Here is a 12,917-nt window from a genome sequence, read left to right on the forward strand (position 1 = left end):
GCAATGAGAAAAATTTGCTGCATTTTGAAATCCTCTTGTTATGGATTCCCACGTTTCTTTTGTAATGATACATAATCTTCCATAGTGCTTCACAAACATCTCTGTCTATCGCTCTATCTGTAGAAATTCCTCTCTATTGCCCCTATGCAATGAGAAAAATTTGCTGCATTTTGAAATCCTCTTGTTATGGATTCCCACGTTTCTTTTGTAATGATACATAATCTTCCATAGTGCTTTGCAAACATCTCTGTCTATCGCTCTATCTGTAGAAATTCCTCTCTATTGCCCCTATGCAATGAGAAAAATTTGCTGCATTTTGAAATCCTCTTGTTATGGATTCCCACGTTTCTTTTGTAATGATACATAATCTTCCATAGTGCTTCACAAACATCTCTGTCTATCGCTCTAGCTGTAGAAATTCCTCTCTATTGCCCCTATGCAATGAGGAAAATTTGCTGCATTTTGAAATCCTCTTGTTATGGATTCCCACGTTTCTTTTGTAATGATACATAATCTTCCATAGTGCTTTGCAAACATCTCTGTCTATCGCTCTAGCTGTAGAAATTCCTTTCTATTGCCCCTATGCAATGAGGAAAATTTGCTGAATTTTGAAATCCTCTTGTTATGGATTCCCACGTTTCTTTTGTAATGATACATAATCTTCCATAGTGCTTTGCAAACATCTCTGTCTATCGCTCTATCTGTAGAAATTCCTCTCTATTGCCCCTATGCAATGAGAAAAATTTGCTGCATTTTGAAATCCTCTTGTTATGGATTCCCACGTTTCTTTTGTAATGATACATAATCTTCCATAGTGCTTCACAAACATCTCTGTCTATCGCTCTATCTGTAGAAATTCCTCTCTATTGCCCCTATGCAATGAGAAAAATTTGCTGCATTTTGAAATCCTCTTGTTATGGATTCCCACGTTTCTTTTGTAATGATACATAATCTTCCATAGTGCTTTGCAAACATCTCTGTCTATCGCTCTATCTGTAGAAATTCCTCTCTATTGCCCCTATGCAATGAGAAAAATTTGCTGCATTTTGAAATCCTCTTGTTATGGATTCCCACGTTTCTTTTGTAATGATACATAATCTTCCATAGTGCTTTGCAAACATCTCTGTCTATCGCTCTATCTGTAGAAATTCCTCTCTATTGCCCCTATGCAATGAGAAAAATTTGCTGCATTTTGAAATCCTCTTGTTATGGATTCCCACGTTTCTTTTGTAATGATACATAATCTTCCATAGTGCTTTGCAAACATCTCTGTCTATCGCTCTATCTGTAGAAATTCCTCTCTATTGCCCCTATGCAATGAGAAAAATTTGCTGCATTTTGAAATCCTCTTGTTATGGATTCCCACGTTTCTTTTGTAATGATACATAATCTTCCATAGTGCTTTGCAAACATCTCTGTCTATCGCTCTAGCTGTAGAAATTCCTCTCTATTGCCCCTATGCAATGAGGAAAATTTGCTGCATTTTGAAATCCTCTTGTTATGGATTCCCACGTTTCTTTTGTAATGATACATAATCTTCCATAGTGCTTTGCAAACATCTCTGTCTATCGCTCTAGCTGTAGAAATTCCTCTCTATTGCCCCTATGCAATGAGGAAAATTTGCTGCATTTTGAAATCCTCTTGTTATGGATTCCCACGTTTCTTTTGTAATGATACATAATCTTCCATAGTGCTTTGCAAACATCTCTGTCTATCGCTCTAGCTGTAGAAATTCCTCTCTATTGCCCCTATGCAATGAGGAAAATTTGCTGCATTTTGAAATCCTCTTGTTATGGATTCCCACGTTTCTTTTGTAATGATACATAATCTTCCATAGTGCTTTGCAAACATCTCTGTCTATCGCTCTATCTGTAGAAAGCTGTAAAAATGGTAGATATAATATCATAATGAAAGTCAGTGAAACTTCCTTCACCTGCAAGTTATCTGGGAAACAAATATATATATATATAACAATTATTTATTATATTATATTTTATGTAATATTTTTATATTAATGTAGATTATATAGAAATTGTTTTCAAGTAAAGAAGTGATGATGCGGTAGGAATGTCTGTTGAAAAAAGGCAAACTTGTAAGTCTCAAACTAGCGAAAAAAAAATGCTTATTTACCAAAGAACTACAGTTCTTAAAAGATAGGCAAAAAAAGTAGAGGTATTGAGAGTTTAATTATAGAAGAAGAGAATAAAGAAATTTATGGATCTTGGCAACAGCTTCTTAATAACACACTACAAGAAACAAGCCTAACAGCTGGAACAAAGAGAAAAGCTCTTTCAAATACTCAACCATTAAGAAAACAGATGGAATAGATTTGAAAATTTTAAAGGTACTAGAAAAAACAGTACCTGAGAAATCAAACCTCCTTCTATCACGGTCTGCTGATAGAAGATTTTAATAGTAATTAATGGCTTCAATTGCAAATGGGAGTTCTTCGAATCATTTCCAATATCAAGAATCTAAAAATTGCAGTTCCTTAGTATCAGGATTATGTTGCACAAAATCTGACGAGTTTCAAAATTTAGCGAGTTTCAACAAATCAATCCCATACCTTCTCCACCCACTGACCTTTTCACAGCTATTTCAGCTCATTCGAGAACTCATAACACCACATCTCCTACCTTGAGCACCGGCATCCATTCCATTAATTTCTACTCAAAATGTTCTGCCATCTCAACTAAAGTAGAATCGTCCAATAATCATAGCATTAGATTCATAACATTATTTCACGATTCATCGAAATCTCTCTCGATGAAAGACAAAATGACAGCAATTGAACACTACGAATGTTTGGTGACGAAACGAACGATGAAAAAAGTTTAGTAAATTCTTGACATTCATTTATAAGAATGGTTCATTAATTTCTAATTGTACATTTGTGTATATAAAATGTATCCAAGTGCCTATAAGGGTCTGTTAATATATTTTGTATGTTTTTATGGAATGCATCAATAAAAATCTTTACCTTCAATCCTTTATAATAGCTATGTATAATATTAATTCTAAATAAAATATTTTATTTTTTATTCAATGCAATTAAATATTCTAACTTATAAATATCAAAAATTATTTTCTTACTTCAATGTTATTGTCAGCAATCCATCTGTTGGTTGTTTGTAGAAAAAGTCCAACAGACTCTATATCTAAAAACAACGTTTCACCTACAGGAATATACAGGCCACAAAGTACAGATAAAACGTACATAAGAACAGCAATTGCAATAAATAGTAGCACACAAGCTGCAAATCGATGATAAGCAACCGTAACAGTACTCAGAAAGAACTCAACCACTCTTTCTTGATTCGACTCAATTTGTTCAAATCAACTAACTCTGCTTTTATATCCCGTGATAAGACATCAAATATTCTACAATAAGTGTCGGAAAATGAATCCTAATGGTGCTAAATACCAAGATTCTCGAATAGTCTGTGTCCTTCGTTTTTGTCATCAAGTTACCAAGGTCACCAAGTTTATTAGCGAAGCCGAGGGACATTACCGCCATCCATTTTGCTGCCATTACTATTATCTGTAATCTGTACTGCGCAGGAAAGTAATATTAGAAATTTATAACAGTATAGAGCTGTTTAATTTCCTTCATGTTGATTCCTACTATCCTACTGAGAATGACACATTACAAAATATAATGAAAACGTCGTGAAGATAATACACTGAGTCATTAGGATGATATTGAAGGATTAATTTTTTTTAAATTCTGCAAGAAAAAAATGTCAGCAGTATTTGAGCCAATAAGAAGTGGGCTGCAGTTTTCAAAAAATGCTACAAATAATGTGTTTCTATTTTTAAAAAAAGTATAAAAATGTTTATGAAAGATGATTTGTGTATATGTGTGTTAAAGTGCAGACATTTTTCGCAGTTCGAGATGTTTATAAATCTGCTCAGAAAATCACAATTTTTGTTTATACTTCGTTTTTATAACTTAATTCAAAATTTCTGTTTAATGAATTTTCTTTATAACGAAGTTTTTAATTGGAACTATGAGACTTCTTAAATTAAGACTCAATTCTATTTATTACAAAGCAAAACTAGCAAAAAATAATGAATCTTCATTCCACACATTCGGAAATTCCGTATTCGAAAAAGTATAAAATCCGGAATTCTACCCACACAATAATCTCCATTAAATGTCATCCTACTAGCTTCGACAAGTAAGAACCTTTTCATTTATTAGTTTTGTTTGATTTTCCGTCTTTATCCCCAATTCCTTTTGCCTAAGGCTGATTCGCCTATTTTGTTTCCTGTTGATTGTTTTGATTTTTCTCACTTTATGTTTGTTTCTTCCTCTGAAGCTCTTCCGATGTTAATTATTTTGGAAACACTTTTCACTGCCAGCTTTCATATTTATTTTTTAATCTTTGACACAGAATTTTTATATTAATAAACGTATATTTGTATATTATTAAACGTATTCAAATATATAAATAAACAAATCCTCGGGTATCCCAATTTTCCTGACTTAAACCATATCGAAAAGTAACCTTAATAAATTACATTCCTTCAAATTATTAACTTTTAAAAGGGAAATTTCACTAGATGTAAAAACTATGTAATAATCAAAATCAATGAGAGTAGTCTTCTCGAAACTTTCTCGCATATTCTAATAAAAGTGTTATCCTTCCTCTGGACCTTGGACAAAGTTAGAAAAGAAAACGAGTGTTCAGATTTTTGTTTTTCTGAAAGCTATAGAGAAAGTATTGTATTCATCAAAAAAATCCAACTTGAGATTTTGACGAATCCATGGTTCATATCACATTACGTTCGAAAAATATTTTTTTGCCATTATGTCTGTCTTCCTGTGAAAATGATAATTAAACACCACTTCGAGCTTGAGGGATGAAATTTGGACCCTCAAGCTCGATATCTTATAATATATAATCTTCTTATCTAATTATATAATCTTCAATAACAATAATTCAATTTTTTTAAAAATGCTATGAACATAAGGAATGTAGTTTATGAAAAAATTTAGAACTTATCAGTAGGAAGAGGATTCAAGGCTCTCTATGTACTTAAATAATATTCAAAGAGATATAGATTGATTTCAGAAAAATTTAAAAACAAATCATTAGAAAAATATTGTTTCAAACAATTCAATTGGATTACAAAGAGTAGCATAGGAAAAATTTGGGAACAAATTTTTTTTTTAGGTAGATTCCTATAGGAAGACTACATTCTTTTTTCCATTAACTCGCAAACAATGCAAAAATATTTCAAATCACAAAGATTAAATAACAAATGAGCTATAAAAATACACCTCAATAAAAACTGCTTTGAAAACAAAATTAGAATCCTTTTTAAATTTGAGTAACGTGCCTCTAATTTACTAAGCAACGAAAATAGTTTGCGCTCTCATAAAATTGTACTGAAAATGGAATTCTTAGAATACTGAAATAGAAATGGTATGTTACCTAATAAAGAGATTTCCGGCTAAGAATATTTCAGAAAATTCTTTATAAATAATATTTTTCTCTTGTCCTAAAGAATTTTTATTGTAGATATTTAATTCTATTATTTACTATTTATTGAATCGCTGAAATGTAATTTTATTATTCTTGAGCAGATTGCAGTTTTTCCTTACTTTAGATTCAATCACATTACAATGGTCTTCCCTTCGACATTTAGGCTTAAATATTTACATTATTACTACTTCAGTATAAATTTATATTACATATTATTACTTCAGTATAAATTTGATCTTTCTCTTGTAGAATTATTTTGATAATCCGTATAAGAATTTTCTTTCACATATTATCAAATTATTATTATCAAAATATTATTTCTATCGTTATTATAAAAGTACTATTTCTATCGTTATTATAAAAGTACTATTATTTCTTTTCTAAATTTCTATCAGTTTATTCATAAAAGTTTTTGATAGTTCGAAAAATTTCAGTATTTTTCTTCCTTTTAGAATTTTTTTTAAGATTATTCATTATTTGGAGGCGGGGGAAGGGGTAGCAGTTATTAAAGAAAAATTATACAATTTCGCTTAATACTTAATGGTATGCATTAGTATAAAGTGGTGAATGGTGATTCTGGTGAAATGGCGGATGTGACGTAAACAAAGCAGGAAATTAGACGAGTCTAGTTTGATTATTTAGAAGATGAATATGAATCAGATTGCCAGATTTGGCTGTGTGTGTTTTTTCAAAGCAAGTTTATTTCATCAATCTCAATCTCTAATTATAAAAAAGAGGGGGAGGGCAGCTCAGTCGTCATCCTCGTCATTCTGACCACCGTTCAAAATGACGAGGTCTATCCCAAAATAGCCCTAGTAAAACGGAAATAGCCTTAAAACGGAACATTAATATAACTAAGTTAAAATTAAAAACTAAAAGTGAATGTGTGCTTATATGTGTTGGGGCTCTACAGCTGAATAGAGAGACCGTTCCAACTAGTACTACCGAATTCAGCACAACAATAATACATTGGGTGCTGGGAATGTGCAATTCGGTGGAATTTTTAAAAAATTGTAATTAGAAATTTCATTAATTAAAAATTAGATTAGTTTTGGTATTTCCCTGTGATAACTTGCAAAAACATTGCAACACAAATAATTTTAAAATTTAAAAAAAGTAATTTTTTAATGACAATTTTTGAGTACTTGTTTTTGTTTGGGGGTGAGGCAATTTTTAAATTTTGGCAATGTAAAAAATTGTTCTTTTTTTCCCTCATGATTTTCAGTTATAGAGGCTAATTATTTTTATTGAAGTGAAACTTTAAATGTTAATGATATTAAATATTCAAATATCTCAGCAAACCAACTAGTTGCCAGAGGCGGCTAGTACATATATAAAAAAAAAGTTTGGATGATATGCCGATTCAACATAATCGAATTTAATGAAATAACATTATCTTTCCCGGATACATTCTTAGTTTCATACTTTTCTCCTTTCAGCAAATGCCCTTCACTATTTGTGATCAAAGGACAGCCGCCAGCCCACCAGAGTCAAGTTATTTGGTTTTAAAAAAAAACCCTGAAGATAGTTCATTAATATCGGCATGATAATCGAAGTTTACAATATTAGTAACTATGAGAAATAAAGAAATTTCTTTTAAAATATCTCTATTCATGAAAATGAAGCACAAATATGGAAAGTGATATTATGATGATTATGTTTCTCATAAATATAACCATGCAATATAGTGTTATATTTTAACATAATAATGTTTATAGATTGAATACTATTTGTGCACGTCATGAATTATTCAAAACTCGTTCAAATGCTAAATAGGGCAAACCATAAAACATGGACCTATCAAACATGGTATGTAAGTTACTTCTTAAATAGCTGGTGTTCAATAGAGAACAGATTTTCAAAATTATAATAAGATTTTTTAAATTAAAAATTAATCGAAAATTAGATATTTTTTCCTCAGTAACTTCAAATTATATAATTCGCAAAAACCATTTTTACAGAATTAAAAAAAAAATAGATTATCATTAATATCAATCTTATTTCCAAACGATTTTTTTTCTCAAATTTTACTGAATTATTCTAAATATTTGCAACAGATTTTCCGTTGTTTAATTAATTCCATTAAAACACACGAATATTGCATCGGTATTAAATACATTATTTTTCATTCACACGATCGTTATTAGAATTGCGAATAAATTTTGAAAAATAAACGCAAGAAAGATGAATAAATCTGAAAGCATTATAATACCATGATCCTTTGGCATATGGCTCAAATCTGCTTAAAATTGCCTTGATTTTGCCAATTCAGTACCTAGTCACATCAACTAGTGATCAATTGAAAATAGTAGTAAGGATTAACCCTTTACTGCATGATTTTTTTAAATAAATAAAATTTGAAATCAATCGGGAAATGGGTGTAGTTAATGGGAAATCTTTTTTTAACTTAAAAAAAAACAACTTATTAATGTATTTCTACATCATTACGAAAAATCATTCTTTGAGTTCTACAAATCTACTAATATTACCTGACATTCTTACCTTGTTTGCATCCGAAAACAATTTTTACAGTATGTTTTTATTATTTTTTATATAAATAATCGTAATTCATAACATCCGCCGAAATGAAATTGTACTCAAATAGCACGTCAACAATGAAAACTGTCGCAGATAAAGAAATAAACTGTCAGAAGATTCTAGTAGTTGCTTTCGGAAAAGATAAAATAGTTTTCGTAAAATTAAAATTTAAAAATAAACATTATGCTAAGGTTTCTACATAAAGCGATAGAAGGTTTTAAACATAAGATGCAGATCTATATTGCTATGCATTAAAAGGTTAATGATATATAGGATTATTTTTTTTTGTGTGTGGGCATCTTCCTTAAAAATAAATAGATAAAATGACAATGAGAGCTGTAACATTTTATAATAAATAGATTTAGGATGTAAATATTGTATCAAAATGAAAGGTAGGGCTATAAAAATTGGAAATAAGGATAACGATAAAAGCGAAGATAAAAGAAAAGCTTCACAAATCCAGGTGCGTCAACAAAAGAGCGAATCCGGCTTTGTCTGTCGTCGCATTCTTTAAATCAATCGCTCACAAAATTGAAATTTGCGCGACTTAAGTTGGAAAAAAAGTTCAGAACTATAAAGATCTTTGGATCAAATTGTATCTTCCATTTGCAGGTACGCGTATGTTATTCATAAATATGGATTTATGAAAAAAAGAAAATCCCTTTAAAATTAATGCATTGCATGATTATAAATAAATTTTATTGTTAGTATATCAATAATTATATAAAATTTAAAAATAGAATTTTCACAAAGAGTCGACTAATTTAGGCTTGCTTTGGTGAGTTATTTAATATTCAAATAGTGTTCAACTAATGAAAAAAGGTTTATAAAAAATGAAGTAAAAAATAATAGAAGAGGCGATTTAGAAGAGGCGAGTATAATTATAGAGAAAAAAACATAAGAAAATGGAATAAAATTTGCTTTTTAAAAATTTTTTCTAGAAAAAAAATGTACCATAAATCTTATTATTTAACAGACATTCTAAAATCCTTTAATATAATAATATGTCATCAAAAAAAATTTAAAAATTATATTTATACCAGCAAATCCATTTTTTCGTCAATTAATTTTCCAGAAATTTTCGAAATTAAGTTTTGAAATAAAATCGATTATACGTTTCGCAGCTACTTTTACATGATCAACTAAATAATTTCATTGAATAAAATATAATTGATTTTCAAAAAAATCGATGAAGGTTTTAAACAAGACAGCACAATTTGAATGAATTCACAAGTAAAAAATAACCAGTGAAGTGGTCTCCATTAAATGTCCTGGCATACTTTCTAATATAAGCGTTACACTTTTCTTATCTGAATAAAACTGTAGGCCTTGGACAAAGCCATGAAGGCCACGTGTACTCAGATTTTCATTTTTCAAGCCCACACGTGAGAATTGTGTGCTCTATGATGGATACAAGACAGGAGATCTTGATCACCCCTCTCCCTCCCCCTCCAAGATTTTGTAGTCTGGAAGAAACGCTACCGTAATGTTGATCGCATTTCAGCACGGGGCTGTATTTAAAACTTTATTTGGAATAAATTCAAATCTTAAAATTAAAATTTTTTTTTAATATAGTACATTTTTTATTATGTGAGAACATGATGTTTTAGTTATACAGTTTTGAAGCTCGAAATCGCGTAGGCAATGAATAAAGCCTAAATGGCAATTTTTATCATCATCTTTTAATCGCATATTTTTCTTTACCTGCTTTTACCAGCATTGCATTATTATTATGTATGCTTCTTTGAAAGCAGATGCGTTTTTAAAAGGTTGACCTGCTTTTGCCAGTATTGCTTTGTTATTACGTATGCTTCTTTGAGAGCCGGTGCATTTTTAAAAGGTTGACGTAGAACTATGACATCATAGCTGTTATTTCATCTCAAAATCAGTCGAGCTCCAAAACTTTGTTAAATAACGAGAGAGGGATAGAGACCGATAGAGAGGTCTCGTGATTGTTTTAAACCGGTTTAAACTGGTTAATGGCTTAAATTAATTGAGACAAATAATGACTTAAAAAATAATAATGTTCTCACATGATAGTTTGAAATTTGCGATTGTAGATTTTTTTTTCTTTTTACTTTTTTATACACGAAATCTACCCGGTGTAAGTACCGCGATCGTCAAAAGTTTGAATTCAAGATTTTGACAAAACTCCACCTTTCCGAAAAACATAGTTATGGAATTTTGTCTGTCTCTCTGTGAACACAATAACTCAAAAGCACTTTCAACTAGACGGATGAAATTTGATATATATTCTTCTCATCGCGTTTGCAGATTCCTGACAAATTTGACAGAAATTCAATCAGAGAAAGCATGTCCGATGCATCAAGGCTGTCCGAATACAAGTGGACATGATCATTTTCCAAAACATGAAGAACTAGATAAATGAAATTTGGTACTTAGGTTTAGCATATAAAAAGTAAATTCATATGAGATTTTGAATTGAATCCGTAAAAGGGATGGTTTATCGCTCCTACTTTCCATGTAAGCGTAATAATTCAAAAATGCAGTGACTTAAATAAATACAATTTGCTATGAGATCTTGTGATTAAAATAATAGTTCTATGTCAAATTTGGTTGTAATTGATCAGAAAAAAAGGTGTGTATGTTAACCGTATCTCGAATGCTAGTGTATTAATTGTATGCCAGGGATTAATCGCTAAAAAACTCAACAAAGACCATATGATCGATTCAGTAAAAATGCTAAATTCAGGCCAAAAATAAATATTTCCTATTGTTCGCCAGTGCCATACAAGGCATTCTCGAAATTACACAAGACCCATAATTTAATGGGGCGGAAAGGGATGACACTTTTATTAGAGAGTATGCAAGAAAGTTTTTGTGTTATCATTCCCGCTGTTTATAAAAGTGAAAAGAGTATTGAAACTGTGAGGCTCATATTAATATACTTATATAAATTCATAAATTTATTTTCAGAAATATAATTTATTTCTTTTTATAAAAAATCTGTTATTTTCTTTCAGATTTGGTAAAAGGAAGCATCTTTACAAGGGACTCGGATTCGCATTCATTCTTCAAACCATTATCATCTTTTTTCACATCTTCTCATATTATAATTTAGAGATCAGAAGTTTTGAACTGAATGCACCTGTAAACATGAGAAAATATCTGTGAAAGTACGCATTTTGTAAAGAGATAGAATGCATCAATTAAGACAGGCCATCTGCTGAATAAGAAGCATTTAAAACGAGATGTAAAATTTGGAAATTTTTCTGGCATGCTTGCCATAGATTTATCATGACTGTGTCGAAGATCCTCTAGTACTCTAACTTAACAAAACACAAATCATCTGTGAATCTCTTAGAAGTTGATATTTTTATATTCACAAAGTTCAGCACAAGCGTTCACATTGTACCTTCAGCCTTTTATATAATACATAATGAGAAGATAATCCAAGAGGACAGTTTCGATCTTCTGTATGATAGACTGGCAAGAATAGAAAATGATCGCAGGGGAAAATACTTGCTGCAAGTGTGTTTATTATTACAATCCTTTACTGTGTCCATTTCCACATTTACTTTTGAATATTGTGACAATATACCATTTTGTAACCAAAATAATAATAATAATAATAATAAGTGAGAAGGTGATCTTGAAACCGAATGACTGCGAAAAGAAATGCACTACTAATTTCATTTGATATTTGCTACATCATCTTTCTTCTTCTAATCCAGAAGATTACAAATAATAAAGAGGCCTTTTTTTTGTCTTCAAAATAAATTTAATATAAAAACTTTGGAAGATATTCTTACCAAAATACAAATCATGCAATTGAAATAAAAAGATGCAGTTTCTTATTTTAAATTGATTCTCTGTCATGTATTTTTATGAATGGGAAAACTGTTTCTACCGATTACTTTTCAATGATAAAACAATAATTTTTTAATAAATTGAGCACATTAATCCGCAAGGCAATAACATGATGAATGTCAGAGGAATAAAAATAACAAGAACATAAAATAAAAGTATGACAATGAATTAAAAAATAATTACAACGGTTTACACACTTTTTTTCTTCGTGATATAGTTTGGAGAATTACAAACGAATAAAACTCTAAATAAATAAATGAAAATGAAAATAGCCTAAACAAGATGAGACAGACAATGAAATGAGTTGTTTTTATTACAAATTCTCTAATTACATTGAAATTTCATTTCAGCGGATTTTGATTGTCAACAAACGATTGAGCTGTTACTAGAATTCAAATTCTATAAGAAATAGAGGTTTATGATAAAAGACAAAACAAAATTTCTTCTATGTATCCTCTATTTCTCAGCGAATCTCAGCTTTCGAATAATCACCTCAAATAGTATGAAAAAATTTACGTATTTGAACTGTTAGATGCAGCAATTTTAGTTTCTTAAAGTTTTTTGGGGAAAATTGGCTAAATTACAGACTTTTTTTTTTCTCAAAATTCAATAAATTTCGTCAGAGGAGCAAAATAATTTTTTTGGAATGTTTTTGTTTACTCTGGAAATAAAACAATTATTAAATATATTAAATGCATTTGAAAAACATTATGAATTATATTAAAAGCAAATAAGAGCAAAAAAAAAATTATTCAAAACAATGCAAGGCATTAAATAAAAAATAATAATTTTTCACCAGTTTGGTTAATGCTTTATTAAAGATAATATTATGCCTGAATATATGTAAATATATCATTTTTCCTCTTCACATTGAATTAATGTTATTTGAAAACAATGAGATTTATACATGGAATTTGCTAATGATTGAATTTTGTGTATTTGTTTGAAATGAACGCATATTAATTCGTGTGACACTAAATAAAGCTTTTTAAGACTTAAAAACTTGCATGTTTAGAGAAATATATAAAATGTTTGTTTATCTTAGAACGTCATTGC

The sequence above is a fragment of the Argiope bruennichi genome, chromosome 1 (genome assembly GCF_947563725.1).
Source record: "Argiope bruennichi chromosome 1, qqArgBrue1.1, whole genome shotgun sequence".
Lineage (NCBI taxonomy): Eukaryota > Metazoa > Arthropoda > Arachnida > Araneae > Araneidae > Argiope > Argiope bruennichi.